This window comes from Schistocerca cancellata, chromosome 6 (genome assembly GCF_023864275.1).
Source record: "Schistocerca cancellata isolate TAMUIC-IGC-003103 chromosome 6, iqSchCanc2.1, whole genome shotgun sequence".
Classification (NCBI taxonomy): Eukaryota; Metazoa; Arthropoda; class Insecta; order Orthoptera; family Acrididae; genus Schistocerca; species Schistocerca cancellata.
This window is the reverse complement of record NC_064631.1, coordinates 108098857-108120637: the sequence shown is the minus strand read 5'-3', so window position 1 is coordinate 108120637 and position 21781 is coordinate 108098857.

Below are 21781 nucleotides of genomic sequence, written 5' to 3'. Positions count from 1 at the left end.
TCAATGTGATGGACAAAGGGTTACAATAAACCTGCTGTGGTGCATCGTAGTCTAACACTCAGCCCCCAGGAAACAGCCAAAGTACATACTCTTCTAAACCGTACTCCTGTGGACAGAAATCGGCATTGTGAATTTTGTATTGAATCCGGATGCAATTTCTGTGTTTCATCGTCAATGTGATGGTCGAAGGGTTACAGTAAACCTTCTGTCGTGCATGGTAGTCTAACACTGGGCCCCCAGGGAACAGCCAAAGTACATACTCTTCTACACCGTACTCATGTGGGCAGAAATCGGCATTGCGAATTTTGTATTGAATCAGGATGCAATTTCTTTGTTTCATCGTCAATGTGATGTTCGAAGAAATGCAATAAACCTGCTGTGGTGCATAGGAGTCTAACACTGGACCCGCAGGGTAGAGCCAAAGTACATACTCTCCTAAACCGTACTCATTAGGTTAGAAATCGGAATTGCGAATTTTGTATTGAATCTGGATGGAATTAATGTGTTTCATCGTCAATGTGATGGTCGAAGGGATACAGTAAACCTGCTGTGGTGCGTCGGAGTCTAACAATGGGCCCCCAGGGAAGTGCCAAAGTACATACTCTTCTAAACCGTACTCATGTGAACAGAACTCGGAATAGCGAATTATGTATTGAATCGGGATGCAATTTCTGTGTTTCATCGTCAATGTGATGGACGAAGGGTTACAGTAAACCTGCTGTGGTGCACCGGAGTCTAGCATTGGTCCCCCAGGGAAGAGCCAAAGTACATACTCTTCTAAACCGTAGTCTTGTAGACAGAAGTCGGCATTGTGAATTTTATATTGAATCGGGATGCATTTTCTGTGTTTCATCGTCAATGTGATGGTCGAAGTGATATAGTAAACCTGCTGTGGTGTATCGGAGTCTAACACAGGGCCCCCAGGTATGAGCCAAAGTACACACTCTACTAAACCGTACAAATGTGGACAGAAATCGGCATTGCGAATTTTGTATTGAATCGGGATGCAATTTCTGTGTTTCATCGTCAATGTGATTGTCGAAGGAAAACAGTAAACCTGCCGTGGTGCATCTTAGTCTAACACTGTGCCCCAGGGAATAGCCAAAGTACATACTCTTCTAAACCGTACTCCTGTGGACAGAAATCGGCAATGCGAATTTTGTATTTAATCGGGATATAATATCTGTGTTTCATCGTCAATGTGATGGTTGAAGGGTTACAGTAAAAATGCTGTGGTGCATCGTAGTCTAACACTGGGCCCCCAAGGAATAGCCAAAGTACATACTCTTCTAAACCGTACTCCTGTGGACAGAAATCGGCTTTCCTAATTTTGTATTTAATCGGGATATAATTTCTGTGTCTCATCGTCAATGTGATGGTTGAAGGGTTACAGTAAAAATGCTGTGGTGCATCGTAGTCTAACACTGGGCCCCCAGGGAAGAGCCAAAGTACATACCATTCTAAACCGTACACCTAAGGACAGAAAATGAAATTGCGAATTTTGTATTGAATCGGGATGCAATTTCTGTGTCTCATCGTCATTGTGATGGTCGAAGGGTTACAGTAAACCTGCTGTGGTGCATCGGAGTCTAACACTGGGCTTCCAGGAAAGAGCCAAAGTACATACTCTGCTAAACTGTACTCCTAAGGAAAGAAATCGGAATTGCGAAATTTGTATTGAATCGGGATGCAATTTCTGTGGTTCATCGTCAATATGATGGTCGAATGATTCAGTAAACCTGCTGTGGTGCATCGTAGTCTAACACTCAGCCCCCAGGAAACAGCCAAAGTACATACTCTTCTAAACCGTACTCCTGTGGACAGAAATCGGCATTGTGAATTTTGTATTGAATCCGGATGCAATTTCTGTGTTTCATCGTCAATGTGTTGGTCGGAGGGTTACAGTAAACCTTCTGTCGTGCATGGTAGTCTAACACTGGGCCCCCAGGGAAGAGCCAAAGTACATACTCTTCTACACCGTACTCATGTGGGCAGAAATCGGCATTGCGAATTTTGTATTGAATCGGAATGCAATTACTGTGTTCCATCGTCAAAGTGATGGTCGAAGGGTAACAGTAAACCTGCTGTTGTGCATCGTAGTCTCACACTGGGCCCCCACGGAATAGCCAAAGTACATACTCTTCTAAACTGTACTCCTGTGGACAGAATTCGGCATTGCGAATTTTGTATTGAATCGGGATGCAATTTCTGTGTTTCATCGTCAATTTGATGGTCGAAGGTTTACAGTAAACCTGCTGTGGTGCATCGGAGTCTAACACTGGGCCCCCAGGGAAGTGCCAAAGTACATACTCTTCTAAACCGTACTCCTGTGAACAGAACTCGGAATAGCGAATTATGTATTGAATCGGGATGCAATTTCTGTGTTTCATCGTCAATGTGATGGACGAAGGGTTACAGTAAACCTGCTGTGGTGCACCGGAAACTAGCATTGGTCCCCCAGGGAAGAGCCAAAGTACATACTCTTCTAAACCGTAGTCTTGTAGACAGAAGTCGGCATTGTGAATTTTATATTGAATCGGGATGCAATTTCTGTGTTTCATCGTCAATGTGATGGTCGAAGTGATACAGTAAACCTGCTGTGGTGTATCGGAGTCTAACACAGGGCCCCCAGGTATGAGCCAAAGTACGCACTCTACTAAACCGTACAAATGTGGACAGAAATCGGCATTGCGAATTTTGTATTGAATCGGGATGCAATTTCTGTGTTTCATCGTCAATGTGATGGTCGAAGGGTTACAATAAATCTGCTGTGGTGTATCGGCGTCTAACAATGGGCCCCCAGGGAGGATACATGGTACATACTCTTCTAAACCGTACTCCTGTTGACTGAAATCGGCATTGCGAATTTTGTATTGAATCGGGATGCAATTTCTGTGTTTCATCGTCAATGTGATTGTCGAAGGAAAACAGTAAACCTGCCGTGGTGCATCTGAGTCTAACACTGGGCCCCCAGGGAATAGCCAAAGTACATACTCTTCTAAACCGTACTCCTGTGGACAGAAATCGGCATTGCGAATTTTGTATTTAATCGGGATATAATTTCTGTGTTTCATCGTCAATGTGATGGTTGAAGGGTTACATTAAAAATGCTGTGGTGCATCGTAGTCTAACACTGGGCCCCCAGGGAAGAGCCAAATTACATACTCTTGTAAACCGTACACCTAAGGACAGAAATCGGAATTGCAAATTTTGTATTGAATCGGGATGTAATTTCTGTGTTTCATCGTCAGTGTGATGGTCGACGGGATACAGTAAACCTGCTGTGGTGTATCGGAGTCTAACACTGGGCCCCCAGGTTAGAGCCAAATTACACATTCTTCTAAACCGTACACCTGTGGACAGAAATCGGCATTGCGAATTTTGTATTGAATCGGGATGCAATTTCTGTGTTTCATCGTCAATGTGATGGTCGAAGGGTTACACTAAACCTGCTGTGGTGTATCGGAGTCTTACACTGGGCCCCCAGGGAGGAGCCAAAGTACATACTCTTCTAAACCGTACTCCTGTTGACTGAAATCGGCATTGCGAATTTTGTATTGAATCGGGATGCAGTTTCTGTGTTTCATCGTCAATGTGATGGTCGAAGGGATATAGTTTACCTGCTGTGGTGCATCAGAGTCTAAAACCGGGCGCCCAGGGAAGAGTCAAAGTACATACTCTTCTAAACCGTACTCTTGTGGACGGAAATAGGCATTGCGAATTTTGTATTTAATCGGGATATAATTTCTGTGTTTCATCGTCAATGTGATGGTTGAAGGGTTGCAGTAAAAATGCTGTGGTACATCGTAGTCTAACATGGGGCCACCACGGAAGAGCCAAATTACATACTCTTCTAAACCGTACACCTAAGGACAGTAATCGGAATTGCGAATTTTGTATTGAATCGGGATGCAATTTCTGTGTATCATCGTCAATGTGATGGTCTAAGAGTTACAGTAAACCTGCTGTGGTGTATCGGAGTCTAACACTGGGCCCCCAGGTAAGAGCCAAAGTACACACTCTTCTAAACCGTACACCTGTGGACAGAAATCGGCATTGCGAATTTTGAATTGAATCGGGATGCAATTTCTGTGTTTCATCGTCAATGTGATGGTCGAAGGGTTACAGTAAATCTGCTGTGGTGCACCGTAGTCTAATTATGGGCCCTCAGGGAAGAGCCAAAGTACATACTCTTCTAAACCGTACTCCTGTTGACTGAAATCGGCATTGCGAATTTTGTATTGAATCGGGATGCAATTTCTGTGTTTCATCGTCAATGTGATGGTCGAAGGGATATAGTTTACCTGCTGTGGAGCATCAGAGTCTAACACCGGGCCCCCAGGGAAGAGTCAAAGTACATACTCTTCTAAACCGTACTCTTGTGGACAGAAATTGGCATTGTGAATTTTGTATTGAATCGGGATGCAATTTCTGTGTTTCATCGTCAATGTGATTGTCGAAGGAAAACAGTAAACCAGCCGTGGTGCATCTTAGTCTAACACTGGGCCCCCAGGGAATAGCCAAAGTACATACTCTTCTAAACCGTACTCATGTGGACAGAAATCGGCAATGCTAATTTTGTATTTAATCGGGATATAGTATCTGTGTTTCATCGCCAATGTGATGGTTGAAGGGTTACAGTAAAAATACTGTGGTGCATCGTAGTCTAACACTGGGCCCCCAGGGAATAGCCTAAGTACAGACTCTTCTAAACCGTACTCCTGTGGACAGAAATCGGCATTGCGAATTTTGTATTTAATCGGGATATAATTTCTGTGTTTCATCGTCAATGTGATGGTTGAAGTGTTACAGTAAAAATGCTGTGGTGCATCGTAGCCTAACACTGGGCCCCCAGGGAAGAGCCAAAGTTCATACTCTTCTAAACCGTATTCATTAGGTTAGAAATCGGAATTGCGAATTTTGTATTGAATCTGGATGCAATTAATGTGTTTCATCATCAATGTGATGGTCGAAGGGATACAGTAAACCTGCTGTGGTGCATCAGAGTCTAACACTGGGCCACCAGGGAAGAGCCAAAGTACATACTCTTCTAAACCGTACTCTAGTGGACAGAAATCGGCATTGCGAATTTTGTATTGAATCGGAATGCAATTACTGTGTTTCATCGTCAATGTTATGGTCGAAGGGTAACAGTAAACCTGCTGTTGTGCATCGTAGTCTAACACTGGGCCCGCAGGGAATAGCCAAAGTACATACTCTTCTAAACTGTACTCCTGTGGACAGAAATCGGCATTGCGAATTTTGTATTGAATCGGGCTGAAATTTCTGTTTTTCATCGTCAATGTGATGGTCGAAGGTTTACAGTAAACCTGCTGTGGTGCATCGGAGTCTAACACTGGGCCCCCAGGGAAGAGCCAAAGTACATACTATTCTAAACCGTACTCCAAAGGACAGAAATCGGAATTGCGAATTTTGTATTGAATCGGGATGCAATTTCTGTGTTTCATCGTCAATGTGATGGTCGAAGGGTTACAGTAAACCTGCTGTGGTGTATCGGAGTCTAACACTGGGCCCCCAGGGAGGAGCCAAAGTGCATACTCTTCTAAACCGTACTCCTGTTGACAGAAATCGGCATTGCGTATTTTGTATTGAATCGGCATTCAATATCTGTGTGTCATCGTCAATGTCATTGTTGAAGGGATACAGTAAACCTGCTGTGGAGAATCGGAGTCTAACACTAGGCCTCCAGGAAAGAGCCAAAGTACATACTCTGCTACACTGTACTCCTAAGGACAGAAATCGGAATTGCGAATTTTGCATTGAATCGGGATGCAATTTCTGTGTTTCATCGTCAATATGATGGTCGAATGATTCAGTAAACCTGCTTTGGTGCATCGTAGTCCAACACTCAGCCCCCAGGAAACAGCCAAAGTACATACTCCTCTAAACCGTACTCCTATGGACTGAAATCGGCAATGTGAATTTTATATTGAATCCGGATGCAATTTCTGTGTTTCATCGTCAATGTGTTGGTCGAAGGGTTACAGTAAACCTGCTGTGGTGTATGGTAGCCTAACACTGGGCCCGCAGGGAAGAGCCAAAGTACATACTCTTCTACACCGTACTCCTGTGGGCAGAAATCGGCATTGCGAATTTTGTATTGAATCAGGATGCAATTTCTTTGTTTCATCGTCAATGTGATGTTCGAAGAAATACAGTAAACCTGCTGTGGTGCTTTGTAGTCTAACAGTGGGCCCCCAGGGAAGAGCCAAAGTTCATACTCTTCTAAACCGTATTCATTAGGTTAGAAATCGGAATTGCGAATTTTGTATTGAATCTGGATGCAATTAATTTGTTTCATCATCAATGTGATGGTCGAAGGGATACAGTAAACCTGCTGTGGTGCATCAGAGTCTAACACTGGGCCACCAGGGAAGAGCCAAAGTACATACTCTTCTAAACCGTACTCTAGTGGACAGAAATCGGCATTGCGAATTTTGTATTGAATCGGAATGCAATTACTGTGTTTCATCGTCAATGTTATGGTCGAAGGGTAACAGTAAACCTGCTGTTGTGCATCGTAGTCTAACACTGGGCCCGCAGGGAATAGCCAAAGTACATACTCTTCTAAACTGTACTCCTGTGGACAGAAATCGGCATTGCGAATTTTGTATTGAATCGGGCTGAAATTTCTGTTTTTCATCGTCAATGTGATGGTCGAAGGTTTACAGTAAACCTGCTGTGGTGCATCGGAGTCTAACACTGGGCCCCCAGCGAAGAATCAAAGTACATACTCTTCTAAACCGTACTCCTGTGAACAGAAATCGGAATAGCGAATTATGTATTGAATCGGGATGCAATTTCTGTGTTTCATCGTCAATGTGATGGTCGAAGGGATACAGTAAACCTGCTGTGGCGTATCGGAGTCTAACACTGGGCCCCCAAGTATGAGCCAAAGTACACACTGTTCTAAACCGTACACCTGTGGACAGAAATCGGCATTGCGAATTTTGTATTGAATCGGGATGCAATTTCTGTGTATCATCGTCAATGTGATGGTCGAAGGGTTACAGTAAACCTGCTGTGGTGTATCGGAGTCTAACACTGGGCCCCTCAGGGAGGATACAAAGTAGATACTCTTCTAAACCGTACTCCTGTTGACTGAAATCGGCATTGCGAATTTTGTATTGAATCGGGATGCAATTTCTGTGTTTTATCGTCAATGTGATGGTCGAAGGGGTATAGTTTACCTGCTGTGGTGCATCAGAGTCTAACAGCGGGCCCCCAGGGAAGAGTCACAATACATACTATTCTAAACCGTACTCTAGTGGACAGAAATCGGCATTGTGAATTTTGTATTGAATCGGGATGCAATTTCTGTGTTTCATCGTCAATGTGATTGTCGAAGGAAAACAGTAAACCTGCCGTGGTGCATCTGAGTCTAACACTGGGCCCCCAGGGAATAGCCAAAGTACATACTCTTCTAAACCGTACTCCTGTGGACAGAAATCGGCATTGGGAATTTTGTATTTAATCGGGATATAATTTCTGTGTTTCATCGTCAATGTGATGGTTGAAGGGTTACATTAAAAATGCTGTGGTGCATCGTAGTCTAACACTGGGCCCCCAGGGAAAAGCCAAGTTACATACTCTTCTAAACCGTACACCTAAGGAAAGAAATCGGAATTGCAAATTTTGTTTTGAATCGGGATGCAATTTCTGTGTTTCATCGTCAATGTGATGGTCGAAGGGATACAGTAAACCTGCTGTGGTCTATCGGAGTCTAACACTGGGCCCCCAGGTAAGAGCCAAAGTACACACTCTTCTAAACCGTACACCTATGGACAGAAATCGGCATTGCGAATTTTGTATTGAATCGGTATGCAGTTTCTGTGTTTCATCGTCAATGTGATGGTCGAAGGAATATAGTTTACCTGCTGTGGTGCATCAGAGTCTAACACCGGGCCCCCAGGGAAGAGTCAAAGTACATACTCTTCTAAACCGTAGTCTTGTGGACAGAAATCTGCATTGCGAATTTTGTATTTAATCGGAATATAATTTCAATGTTTCATCGTCAATGTGATGGTTGAAGGGTTGCAGTAAAAATGCTGTGGTGCATCGTAGTCTAACACTGGGCCCCCAGGGAAGAGCCAAATTACATACTCTTATAAACCGTACACCTAAGGAGAGAAATCGGAATTGCGAATTTTCTATTGAATCGGGATGCAATTTCAGTGTTTCATCGTCAATGTGATGAACGAAGGGTTACAGTAAATCTGCTGTGGTGCACCGTAGTCTAATTATGGGCCCCCAGGGAAGAGCCAAAGTACATACTATTCTAAACCGTACACCTACGGACAGAAATCGGAATTGCGTATTTTGTATTGAATCGGGATGCAATTTCTGTGTTTCATCGTCAGTGTGATGGTCGAAGGGTTACAGTAAACCTTCTGTGGTGTATCGGAGTCTAACACTGGGCCCCCAGGGAGGAGCCAAAGTACATACTCTTCTAAACCGTACTCCTGCTGACTGAAATCGGCATTGCGAATTTTGTATTGAATCGGGATGCAATTTCTGTGTTTCATCGTCAATGTGATGGTCGTAGGGATATAGTTTACCTGCTGTGGAGCATCAGAGTCTAACACCGGGCCCCCAGGGAAGAGTCAAAGTACATACTCTTCTAAACCGTACTCTTGTGGACAGAAATCGGCATTGTGAATTTTGTATTGAATCGGGATGCAATTTCTGTGTTTCATCGTCAATGTGATTGTCGAAGGAAAACAGTAAACCTGCCGTGGAGCATCTTAGTCTAACACTTGGCCCCCAGGGAATAGCCAAAGTACATACTCTTCTAAACCGTACTCCTGTGGACAGAAATCGGCAATGCGAATTTTGTATTTAATCGGGATATAATTTCTGTGTTTCATCGTCAATGTGATGGTATAAGGGTTACAGTAAAAATGCTGTTGTGCATCGTAGTCTAACACTGGGCCCCCAGGGAAGAGCCAAAGTACATACTATTCTAAACCGTACACCTAAGGACAGAAATCGGAATTGCGAATTTTGTATTGAATCGGGATGCAATTTCTGTGTTTCATCGTCAATGTGATGGTCGAAGGGTAACAGTAAACCTGCTGTGGTGCATCGTAGTCAAACATTGGACCTTCAGGGAATTGCCAAAATACATACTCTTTGAAACCATACTCCTGTGGACAGAAATCGCATTGCGAATTTTGTATTGAATCGGGATGCAATTTCTGTGTTTCATCGTTAATGTGATGGTCAAAGGGTTACAGTAAACCTGCTGTGGTGCATCGGAGTCTAACACGGGGCCCCCAAGGAAGAGCCAAAGTACATAATTTTCTAAACCGTACTCATAAGGACAGAAATATGAATTGCGAATTTTGTATTGAATCGGGATGCAATTGCTGTGTTTCAACGTTAATGTGTTGGTCGAAGGGTAACAGTAAACCTGCTGTGGTGCATCGGAGTCTAACACTGTGCCCCCAGGGAAGAGCTAGAGTACATACTCTTCTAAACTGTACTCTTGTGGACATAAATCGGCATTGCGAATTTTGTATTGAATCGGGATGCAATTTCTGTGTTGCATCGTCAATGTGTTGGTCGAAGGGTAACAGTAAACCTGCTGTGGCGCATCGTAGTCTAACACTGGGCCCCCAGGGAAGAGCCAAATTACATATTCTTCTAAACCGTACTCGTGTGGACAGAAATCGGCATTGCGTATTTTCTATTGAATCGGGATGCAATATCTGTGGTTCATCGGCAATGTGATTGTTGAAGGAAATACAGTAAACCTGCTGTGGTGCATCGGAGTCTAACACTGGGCCCCCAGGGAAGACCCAAAGTACATACTCTTCTAAACCGTACTCATAAGGACAGATATCTGAATTGCGAATTTTGTATTCAATCGGGATGCAATTCCTGTGATTCATCGTCAATGTGATGGTCGAAGGGTAACAGTAAACCTGCTGTGGTGCATCGTAGTCTAACACTGGGCCCCCAGGGAAGAGCCAAAGTACATACTCTTCTAAACCGTACTCCTGTGGACAAAAATCGGCATTGCGAATTTTGTGTTAAATCGGGATGCAATTCCTGTGTTTCATCGTCAATGTGATGGTCGAAGGGATACAGTAACCCTGCTGTGATGCATCGGAGTCTAACACTGGGCCCCCTGGGATGAACCAAAGTACATACTCTTCTAAACCGTACTGGTGTGGTAAAAAATCGGCATTGCGAATTTTGTATTGAATCGGGATGCAATTTCTGTGCTTCATCGTCAATTTGATGGTCGAAGGGTTACAGTAAACCTGCTGTGGTGCATCGTAGTCTAACACTGAGACCTCAGGGAAGAGCCAAAGTACATCCTCTTCTAAACCATACTCCTAAGGACAGAAATCGAAATTGCCAATATTGTATTGAATCAGGATGCAATTCCTGTGTTTCATCGTCAATATGATGGTCGAAGGGTAACAGTAAACCTGGTGTGGTGCATCGTAGTCTAACACTGGGCCCCAGGGAATAGCCAAAGTACATACTGTTCTAAACCGTACTCATTAGGTTAGAAATCGGAATTGCGAGTTTTGTATTGAATCGGGATGCAATTTCTCTGTTTCATCGTCAATGTGATGGTTGAAGGGTTACAGTAAACCTGCTGTGGTGTATCGCAGCCTAACACTGGGCCCTTAGGGAGGAGCCAAAGTACATACTCTTCTAAACCGTACTCCTGTTGACAGAAATCGGCATTGCGAATTTTTTATTGAATCTGGATGCAATTTCTGTGTTTCATAGCCAATGTGATGGTCGAAGGGATACAGTAAACCTGCTGTGGTGCATCGTAGTCTAAAACTGGGCCCCCAGGGAGGAGCCAAATTACATACTCTTCTAAACCGTACTCGTGTGGACAGAAATCGGCATTGCGTATTTTGTATTGAATCGGGATTCAATATCTGTGTTTCATCGTCAATGTCATTGTTGAAGGGATACAGTAAACCTGCTGTGGTGAATCGGAGTCTAACACTGGGCCCCCAGGGGAGAGCCAAAGTACATACTCTTCTAAACCGTACTAATAAGGACAGATATCTTAATTGCGAATTTTGAATTCAATCGGGATGCAATTTCTTTGTTTCATCGTTAATGTGATGGTCGAAGGGATACAGTAAACCCGCTGTGGTGCATCGGAGTCTAACACTGGGCCTCCAGGGAAGAGCCAAAGTACATACTCTTCTAAACCGTACACTTCTGGAGACAAATCGGCATTGCGGATTTTGTATTGAATCGGGTGCAATTTCTGTGTTTCAACGTCAATGTGATGGTCGAAGGGTAACAGTAAATCTGCTGTGGTGCATCGTAGTCTAACACTGGCCCCCAGGGAATAGCCAAAGTACATACTCTTCTAAACCGTACTCCTGTGGACTGAAATCGGCATTGCGAATTTAGTATTGAATCGGGATGCAGTTTCTGAGTTTCATCGCCAATGTGCTGGTCGGAGGGTTACAGTAAACCTGCTGTGGTGCATCGTAGTCTAACACTGGGCCCTCAGGGAAGAGCCAAAGTACATACTCTTCTAAACCGTACTCCTAAGGACAGAAATCGGAATTGCCAATTTTGTATTGAATCGGCATGCAATTCCTGTGTTTCATCGTTAATGTGATGGTCGAAGGGATACAGTAACTCTGCTGTGGTGCATCGGAGTCTAACAGTGGGCGCCCAGGGAAGAGTCACAATACATACTATTCTAAACCGTACCCCTGTGGTCAGAAATCGGCATTGTGAATTCTGTATTGTATCCAGATGCAATTTCTGTGTTTCATCGTCAGTGTGATGGTCGAAGGGTAACAGTAAACCTGCTGTGGTGCATCGTAGTCTAACACTGGGCCCCAGGGAATAGCCAAAGTACATACTCTTCTAAACCGTACTCCTGTGGACAGAATCGGCATTGCGGACCTTGTATTGCATCGGGATGCAATTTCTGTGTTTCATCGCCACTGTGATGGTCGAAGGGTAACAGTAAACCTGCTGTGGTGAATCGTAGTCTAACACTGGCCCCCAGGGAAGAGCCAAAGTACATACTCCTCTAAACCGAACTCCTGTGGACAGAAATTGCAATGTGAATTTTGTATTGTATCCGGAAGCAATTTCTGTGTTTCATCGTTAGTGTGATGGTCGAAGGGTAACAGTAAACCTGCTGTGGTGCATCGTAGTCTAACACTGGGCCCCAGGGAAGAGCCAAAGTACAAACCCTTCTAAACCGTACTACTGTGGACAGAAATCGGCATTGCGAATTTTGTATTGAATCGGGATGCAATTTCTGTGTTTCATCGCCAATGTGATGGTCGAAGGGTAACAGTGAACCTGCTTGGTGCATCAGAGTCTAACACTGAGCCCCCAGGGAACAGCCAAAGTACATACTCTTCTATACCGCACTATTGTGGACAGAAATCGGCATTGCGAATTTTGTATTGAATCGGGATGCGATTTCTGTGTTTCATCGTCAATGTGATGAACGAAGGGTTACAGAAAACCTGCTGTGGTGCATCGGAGTCTAACACTGGGCCCCCAGGGAAGAGACAAAGTACATACTCTTCTAAACCATTCTCCTAAGGACAATAATCGTAATTGCGAATTTTATATTGAATCGGAATGCAATATCTGTGTTTCATCGTCAATGTGATGGTCGAAGGGATACAGTAAACCCACTGTGGTGCATCGGAGTCTACCACTGGGCCCCCAGGGAAGAGTCAAAGTACATACTCTTCTGAACCGTACTCCTGTGAACAGAAATCGGCCTTGCCAATTTTGTATTGAATCGGGATGCAATTTCTGTGTTTCATCGCCAATGTGATGGTCGAAGAGTAAAAGTAAACCTGCTGTGGTGCATCGTAGTCTAACCCTGCGCCCCCATTGAATAGCCAAAGTACATTCTCTTCTAAACCGTATTCCTGTGAACAGAAATCGGCATTGCGAATTTTATATTGAATCGGGATGCAATTCCTGTGTTTCATCGTCAATGTGATGGTCGAAGGGTTATAGTAAACCTGGTGTGGTGCACCGTAGTCTAATACTGGGCCCCCAGGGAAGAGCCAAAGTACATACTCTTCTATACCGTACTCCTGTGGACAGAAATCGGCATTGCGAATTTTGTATTGAATCGGGATGCAATTTCTGTGTTTCATCGTCAATGTGATGGTCGAAGGGTTACAGGAGACCTGCTGTGGTGCATCGGAGTCTAACACTGGGCCCCCAGGGAAGAGCCAAAGTACATACTCTTCTAAACCATACTCCTAACGACCGTAGCCGGAATTGCGAATTTTGTATTGAATCGGAATGCAATTTCAGTGTTTCATCGTCAATATGATGGTCGAAGGGATACAGTGAACCTGCTGTGGTGCATCGAAGTCTAACACTGGGCCCCCAGGGAAGAGCAAAGTACATACTCTTCTGAACCGTACTTCTGTGAACTGAAATCGGCAATGCGAATTTTGTATTGAATCGGGATGCAATTTCTGTGTTTCATAATCAATGGGATGGTCGAAGGGTAACAGTAAACCTGCTGTGGTGCATCGTAGTCTAACACTGGGCCCCAGGGAATAGCCAAAGTACATACTGTTCTAAACCGTACTCATTAGGTTAGAAATCGGAATTGCGAATTTTGTATTGAATCGGGATGCAATTTCTGTGTTTCATCGTCAATGTGATGGTTGAAGGGTTACAGTAAATCTGCTGTGGTGTATCGGAGTCTAACACTGGGCCCCCACGGAAGAGCCAAAGTTCATACTCTTCTAAACCGTACTCCTGTTGACAGAAATCGGCATTGCGAATTTTGTATTGAATCGGGATGCAATTTCTGTGTTTCATCGTCCATGTGATGGTCTAAGGGATATAGTTAACCTGCTGTGGTGCATCAGAGTGTAACACCGGGCCTCCAGGAAAGAGTCAAAGTACATACTCTTCTAAACCGTACTCTTGTGGACAGAAATCGGCATTTTGAATTTTGTATTGAATCGGGATGCAATTTCTGTGATTCATCGTCAATGTGATTGTCGAAGGATAACAGTAAACCTGCCGTGGTGCCTCGTAGTCTAACACTGGCCCCTAGGGAATATTCAAAGTACATACTCTTCTAAACCGTACTCCTATGGACATAAATCGGCATTGCGAATTTTGTATTTAATCGGGATATAATTTCTGTGTTTCATCGTCAATGTGATGGTTGATGGGTTACAGTAATCCTGCTGTGGTGCATCGTAGTCTAACACTGGGCCCCCAGGGAAGAGCCAAATTACATACTCTTCTAAACCGTGCACCTAAGGACAGAAATCGGAATTGCGAAATTTGTATTGAATCGGGATGCAATATCTGTGTTTCATCGCCAATGTGATGGTCGAAGCGTATTAGTAAACCTGCTGTGGTGCATCGTAGTCTAACACTGGGGCCCAGGGAATAGCCAAAGTACATACTGTTCTAAACCGTACTCCTGTGGACAGAAATCGGCATTGCGAACTTCATATTGCATCGGGACGCAATTTCTGTGTTTCATCATCAATGGAATTTTCGAAGGGTAACAGTAAACCTGCTGTGGTGCATCGTAGTCTAACACTGGGCCCCCATGGAATAGCCAAATTACATACTCTTCTAAACCGTACTCTTGTGGACAGAAATCGACATTGCGAATTTTGTATTGAATCGGGATGCAATTTCTGTGTTTCATCGTCAATGTGATGGTTTAAGAGTTACAGTACCCCTGCTGGGGTGCACCGGAGTCTAACACTGGGCCCCAGGGAAGAACCAAAGTAGATACTCTTCTAAACAATACTCCTGTCGTCAGAAATCGGCATTGTGAATTTTGTATTGAATCCGGATGCAATATCTGTGTTTCATCGTCAATGTGATGGTCGAAGGGTCACAGTAAACCCGTTGTGGTGCATCGTAGTCTAACATTGGGCCACCAGTGAATAGCCAAAGTACATTCTCTTCTAAACCGTACTCCTGTGGACAGAAATAGGCATTGCGAATTTTGTATTGAATGGGGATGCAATTTCTGTGTTTCATCGTCAATGTGATGGTCGAAGGGTTACAGTACTGCATCGTAGTCTAACACTGGGCCCCCAGGGAATAGCCAAAGTACATACTCTTCTATACCGTACTCCTGTGGACAGAAATCGGCATTGCGCATTTTGTATTGAATCTGGATGTAATTTCTGTGTTTGGTCGTCAATGTGATGGTCGAAGGGTAACAGTAAACCTGCTGTGGTGCATCGTAGTTTAACGCTGGGCCCCCGTGGAATAGCCAAAGTACATACTCTTCTAACCCGTACTCCTGTGGTCAGAAACCGCCATTGCGAATTTTGTATTGAATCCTGATGCAATTTCTGTGTTTCATCGTCAATGTGATGGTCGAAGTGTTACAGTAAACCTGCTGTGGTGCAACGTAGTCTAACTCTGGGCCCCCAGGGAAGAGCAAATGAACATACTCTTGTAAACCGTACTCCTGTGGACAAAAATCGGCGTTGCGAATTTTGTATTGAATCGGGATGCAATTTCTGTGTTTCATCGTCATTTTGATGGTCGAAGTGTTATAGTAAACCTGCTGTGGTGTATCGGAGTCTAACACTGGGCCCCCAGGGAAGAGCCAAAGTACATACTCTTCTAAACCGTACCCCTGTTGACAGAAATCGGCATTGCGAATTTTGTATTGAATCGGGATGCAATTTCTGTGTTTCATCGTCCATGTGATGGTCGAAGGGATATAGTTAACCTGCTGTGGTGCATCAGAGTGTAACAGCGGGCGCCCAGGGAAGAGTCAAAGTACATATTCTTCTAAACCGTACTCTTGTGGACAGAAATCGGCATTGCGAATTTTGTATTTAATCGGGATATAATTTCTGTGTTTCATCGTCAATGTGATGGTCGATGGGTTACAGTAATCCTGCTGTGGTGCATCGTAGTCTAACACTGGGCCCCCAGGGAAGAGCCAAATTACATACTTTTCTAAACCGTGCACCTAAGGACAGAAATCGGAATTGCGAAATTTGAATTGAATCGGGATGCTATTTCTGTGTTTCATCGTCAATGTGATGGACTAAGGGTTACAGTAAACCTGCTGTGTTGCATCGGAGTCTAACACTCAGCCCCCAGTGAAGAGCCAAAGTACATACTCTTCTAAACCGTATTCCTAAGGACAGAAATCGGAATTGCGAATTTTGTATTGAATCGGGTGCAATTTCTGTGTTTCAACGTCAATGTGATGGTCGAAGGGATACAGTAAACCTGGTGTGGTGCATCGGAGTCTAACACTGGGCCTCCAGGGAAGAGCCAAAGTACATACTCCTCTAAACCGTACTCTTCTGGAGAGAAATCGGCATTGCGGATTTTGTATTGAATCGGGTGCAATTTCTGTGTTTCAGCGTCAATGTGATGGTCGAAGGGTAACAGTAAATCTGCTGTGGTGCATCGTAGTCTAACACTGGGCCCCCAGGGAGTAGCCAAAGTACATACTCTTCTAAACCGTACTCCTGTGGACAGAAGTCGGCATTGCGAATTTTGTATTGAATCGGGATGCAGTTTCTGAGTTACATCGTCAATGTGCTGGTCGTAGGGTTACAGTAAACCTGCTGTGGTACATCGTAGTCTAACACTGGGCCCCCAGTGAATAGCCAAAGTGCATACTCTTCTAAACCGTACTCCTGTGGACAGAAATTTGCATTGAGAATTTTGTATTGTATCCGGATGCAATTTCCGTGTTTCATCGTCAGTGTGATGGTCGAAGGGTAACAGTAAACCTGCTGTGGTGCATCGTAGTCTAACACTGGGCCCCAGGGAATAGCCAAAGTACATACTGTTCTAAACCATACTCCTGTGGACAGAAATCGGCATTGCGAACTTCATATTGCATCGGGATGCAATTTCTGTGTTTCATCGCCACTGTGATGGTCGAAGGGTAACAGTAAACCTGCTGTGGTGAATCTTAGTCTAACACTGGCCCCCAGGGAAGAGCCAAAGTACATACTCCTCTAAACCGAACTCCTGTGGACAGAAATTTGCAATGTGATTTTGTATTGTATCCGGAAGCAATTTCTGTGTTTCATCGTTAGTGTGATGGTCGAAGGGTAACAGTAAACCAGCTGTGGTGCATCGTAGTCTATTACTGGGCCCCAGGAAATAGCCAAAGAACATAATCTTCTAAACCGTACTGCTGTGGACAGAAATCGGAATTGCGAATTTTGTAGTGAATTGGAATGAAATTTCAGTATTTCATCGACAATGTGATGTTCTAAGGGTAACAGTAATCCTGCTGTGGTGCATCGTAGTCTAACACTGGGCCCCAGGGAAGAGCCAAAGTACATACTCTTCTAAACCGTACTCCTGTGGACAGAAATCGGCATTGCGAATTTTGTATTGAATCGGGATGCAATATCTGTGTTTCATCGCCAATGTGATGGTCGGAGGGTAACAGTGAACCTGCTGTGGTGCATCAGAGTCTAACACTCAGCCCCCAGGGAACAGCCAAAGTACATACTCTCTTATACCGCTCTATTGTGGACAGAAATCCGCATTGCGAATTTTGTATTGATCGGGATGCAATTTCTGTGTTTCATCGTCAGTGTGATGATCGAAGGGTTACAGAAAGCCTGCTGTGGTGCATCGAAGTCTAACACTGGGCCCCCAGGGAAGAGACAAAGTACATACTCTTCTAAACCATACTCCTAAGGACAATAATCGTAATTGCGAATTTTATATTGAATCGGGATGCAATTTCTGTGTTTCATCATCAATGGGATGGTCGAAGGGTAACAGTAAACCTGCTGTGGTGCATCGTAGTCTAACACTGGGCCCCAGGGAATAGCCAAAGTACATACTCTTCTAAACCGTACTCCTGTGGACAGAAATCGGCATTGCCAATTTTGTATTGAATCGGGATGCAATATCTGTGTTTCATCGCCAATGTGATGGTCGAAGCGTATTAGTAAACCTGCTGTGGTGCATCGTAGTCTAACACTGGGGCCCAGGGAATAGCCAAAGTACATACTGTTCTAAACCGTACTCCTGTGGACAGAAATCGGCATTGCGAACTTCATATTGCATCGGGACGCAATTTCTGTGTTTCATCATCAATGGAATTTTCGAAGGGTAACAGTAAACCTGCTGTGGAGCATCGTAGTCTAACACTGGGCCCCCATGGAATAGCCAAATTACATACTCTTCTAAACCGTACTCTTGTGGACAGAAATCGACATTGCGAATTTTGTATTGAATCGGGATGCAATTTCTGTGTTTCATCGTCAATGTGATGGTTTAAGAGTTACAGTACCCCTGCTGTGGTGCACCGGAGTCTAACACTGGGCCCCAGGGAAGAACCAAAGTAGATACTCTTCTAAACAATACTCCTGTCGTCAGAAATCGGCATTGTGAATTTTGTATTGAATCCGGATGCAATATCTGTGTTTCATCGTCAATGTGATGGTCGAAGGGTCACAGTAAACCCGTTGTGGTGCATCGTAGTCTAACATTGGGCCACCAGTGAATAGCCAAAGTACATTCTCTTCTAAACCGTACTCCTGTGGACAGAAATCGGCATTGCGAATTTTGTATTGAATGGGGATGCAATTTCTGTGTTTCATCGTCAATGTGATGGTCGAAGGGTTACAGTACTGCATCGTAGTCTAACACTGGGCCCCCAGGGAATAGCCAAAGTACATACTCTTCTATACTGTACTCCTGTGGACAGAAATCGGCATTGCGCATTTGGTATTGAATCTGGATGTAATTTCTGTGTTTGGTCGTCAATGTGATGGTCGAAGGGTAACAGTAAACCTGCTGTGGTGCATCGTAGTTTAACGCTGGGCCCCCGTGGAATAGCCAAAGTACATACTCTTCTAAACCGTACTCCTGTGGTCAGAAACCGCCATTGCGAATTTTGTATTGAATCCGGATGCAATTTCTGTGTTTCATCGTCAATGTGATGGTCGAAGTGTTACAGTAAACCTGCTGTGGTGCAACGTAGTCTAACTCTGGGCCCCCAGGGAAGAGCAAAAGAACATACTCTTGTAAACCGTACTCCTGTGGACAAAAATCGGCGTTGCGAATTTTGTATTGAATCGGGATGCAATTTCTGTGTTTCATCGTCATTTTGATGGTCGAAGTGTTATAGTAAACCTGCTGTGGTGTATCGGAGTCTAACACTGGGCCCCCAGGGAAGAGCCAAAGTACATACTCTTCTAAACCGTACTCCTGTTGACAGAAATCGGCATTGCGAATTTTGTATTGAATCGGGATGCAATTTCTGTGTTTCATCGTCCATGTGATGGTCGAAGGGATATAGTTAACCTGCTGTGGTGCATCAGAGTGTAACAGCGGGCGCCCAGGGAAGAGTCAAAGTACATATTCTTCTAAACCGTACTCTTGTGGACAGAAATCGGCATTGCGAATTTTGTATTTAATCGGGATATAATTTCTGTGTTTCATCGTCAATGTGATGGTCGATGGGTTACAGTAATCCTGCTGTGGTGCATCGTAGTCTAACACTGGGCCCCCAGGGAAGAGCCAAATTACATACTCTTCTAAACCGTGCACCTAAGGACAGAAATCGGAATTGCGAAATTTGAATTGAATCGGGATGCTATTTCTGTGTTTCATCGTCAATGTGATGGACTAAGGGTTACAGTAAACCTGCTGTGTTGCATCGGAGTCTAACACTCAGCCCCCAGTGAAGAGCCAAAGTACATACTCTTCTAAACCGTATTCCTAAGGACAGAAATCGGAATTGCGAATTTTGTATTGAATCGGGTGCAATTTCTGTGTTTCAACGTCAATGTGATGGTCGAAGGGATACAGTAAACCTGGTGTGGTGCATCGGAGTCTAACACTGGGCCTCCAGGGAAGAGCCAAAGTACATACTCCTCTAAACCGTACTCTTCTGGAGAGAAATCGGCATTGCGGATTTTGTATTGAATCGGGTGCAATTTCTGTGTTTCAGCGTCAATGTGATGGTCGAAGGGTAACAGTAAATCTGCTGTGGTGCATCGTAGTCTAACACTGGGCCCCCAGGGAGTAGCCAAAGTACATACTCTTCTAAACCGTACTCCTGTGGACAGAAGTCGGCATTGCGAATTTTGTATTGAATCGGGATGCAGTTTCTGAGTTACATCGTCAGTGTGATGGTCGAAGGGTAACAGTAAACCTGCTGTGGTGCATCGTAGTCTAACACTGGGCCCCAGGGAATAGCCAAAGTACATACTGTTCTAAACCATACTCCTGTGGACAGAAATCGTCATTGCGAACTTCATATTGCATCGGGATGCAATTTCTGTGTTTCATCGCCACTGTGATGGTCGAAGGGTAACAGTAAACCTGCTGTGGTGAATCTTAGTCTAACACTGGCCCCCAGGGAAGAGCCAAAGTACATACTCCTCTAAACCGAACTCCTGTGGACAGAAATTTGCAATGTGATTTTGTATTGTATCGGGAAGCAATTTCTGTGTTTCATCGTTAGTGTGATGGTCGAAGGGTAACAGTAAACCAGCTGTGGTGCATCGTAGTCTACCACTGGGCCCCAGGAAATAGCCAAAGCACATAATCTTCTAAACCGTACTGCTGTGGACAGAAATCGGAATTGCGAATTTTGTAGTGAATTGGAATGAAATTTCAGTATTTCATCGACAATGTGATGTTCTAAGGGTAACAGTAAACCTGCTGTGGTGCATCGTAGTCTAACACTGGGCCCCAGGGAAGAGCCAAAGTACATACTCTTCTAAACCGTACTCCTGTGGACACAAATCGGCATTGCGAATTTTGTATTGAATCGGGATGCAATATCTGTGTTTCATCGCCAATGTGATGGTCGGAGGGTAACAGTGAACCTGCTGTGGTGCATCAGAGTCTAACACTCAGCCCCCAGGGAACAGCCAAAGTACATACCCTTTTATACAGCACTATTGTGGACAGAAATCCGCATTGCGAATTTTGTATTGATCGGGATGCAATTTCTGTGTTTCATCGTCAGTGTGATGATCGAAGGGTTACAGAAAGCCTGCTGTGGTGCATCGAAGTCTAACACTGGGCCCCCAGGGAAGAGACAAAGTACATACTCTTCTAAACCATACTCCTAAGGACAGTAATCGTAATTGCGAATTTTATATTGAATCGGGATGCAATTTCTGTGTTTCATCATCAATGGGATGGTCGAAGGGTAACAGTAAACCTGCTGTGGTGCATCGTAGTCTAACACTGGGCCCCCATGGAATAGCCAAATTACATACTCTTCTAAACCGTACTCCTGTGGACAGAAATCGGCATTGCGAACTTTGTATTGAATCGGGATGCAATTTCTGTGTTTCATCGTCAATGTGATGGTTTAAGAGTTACAGTACCCCTGCTGTGGTGCACCGGAGTCTAACACTGGGCCCCAGGGAAGAACCAAAGTACATACTCTTCTAAACCGTACTCCTGTCGTCAGAAATCGGCATTGTGAATTTTGTATTGAAGCCGGATGCAATTTCTGTGTTTCATCGTCAATGTGATGGTCGAAGGGTCACAGTAAACCCGCTGTGGTGCATCGTAGTCTAACATTGGGCCACCAGTGAATAGCCAAAGTACAATCTCTTCTAAACCGTACTCCTGTGGACAGAAATCGGCATTGCGAATCTTGTATTGAATGGGGATGCAATTTCTGTGTTTCATCGTCAATGTGATGGTTGAAGGGTTACAGTACTGCATCGTAATCTAACACTGGGCCCCCAGGGAAGAGCCAAAGTACATAATCTTCTAAACAGTACTCCTATGGACAAAAATCGGCATTGCAAAT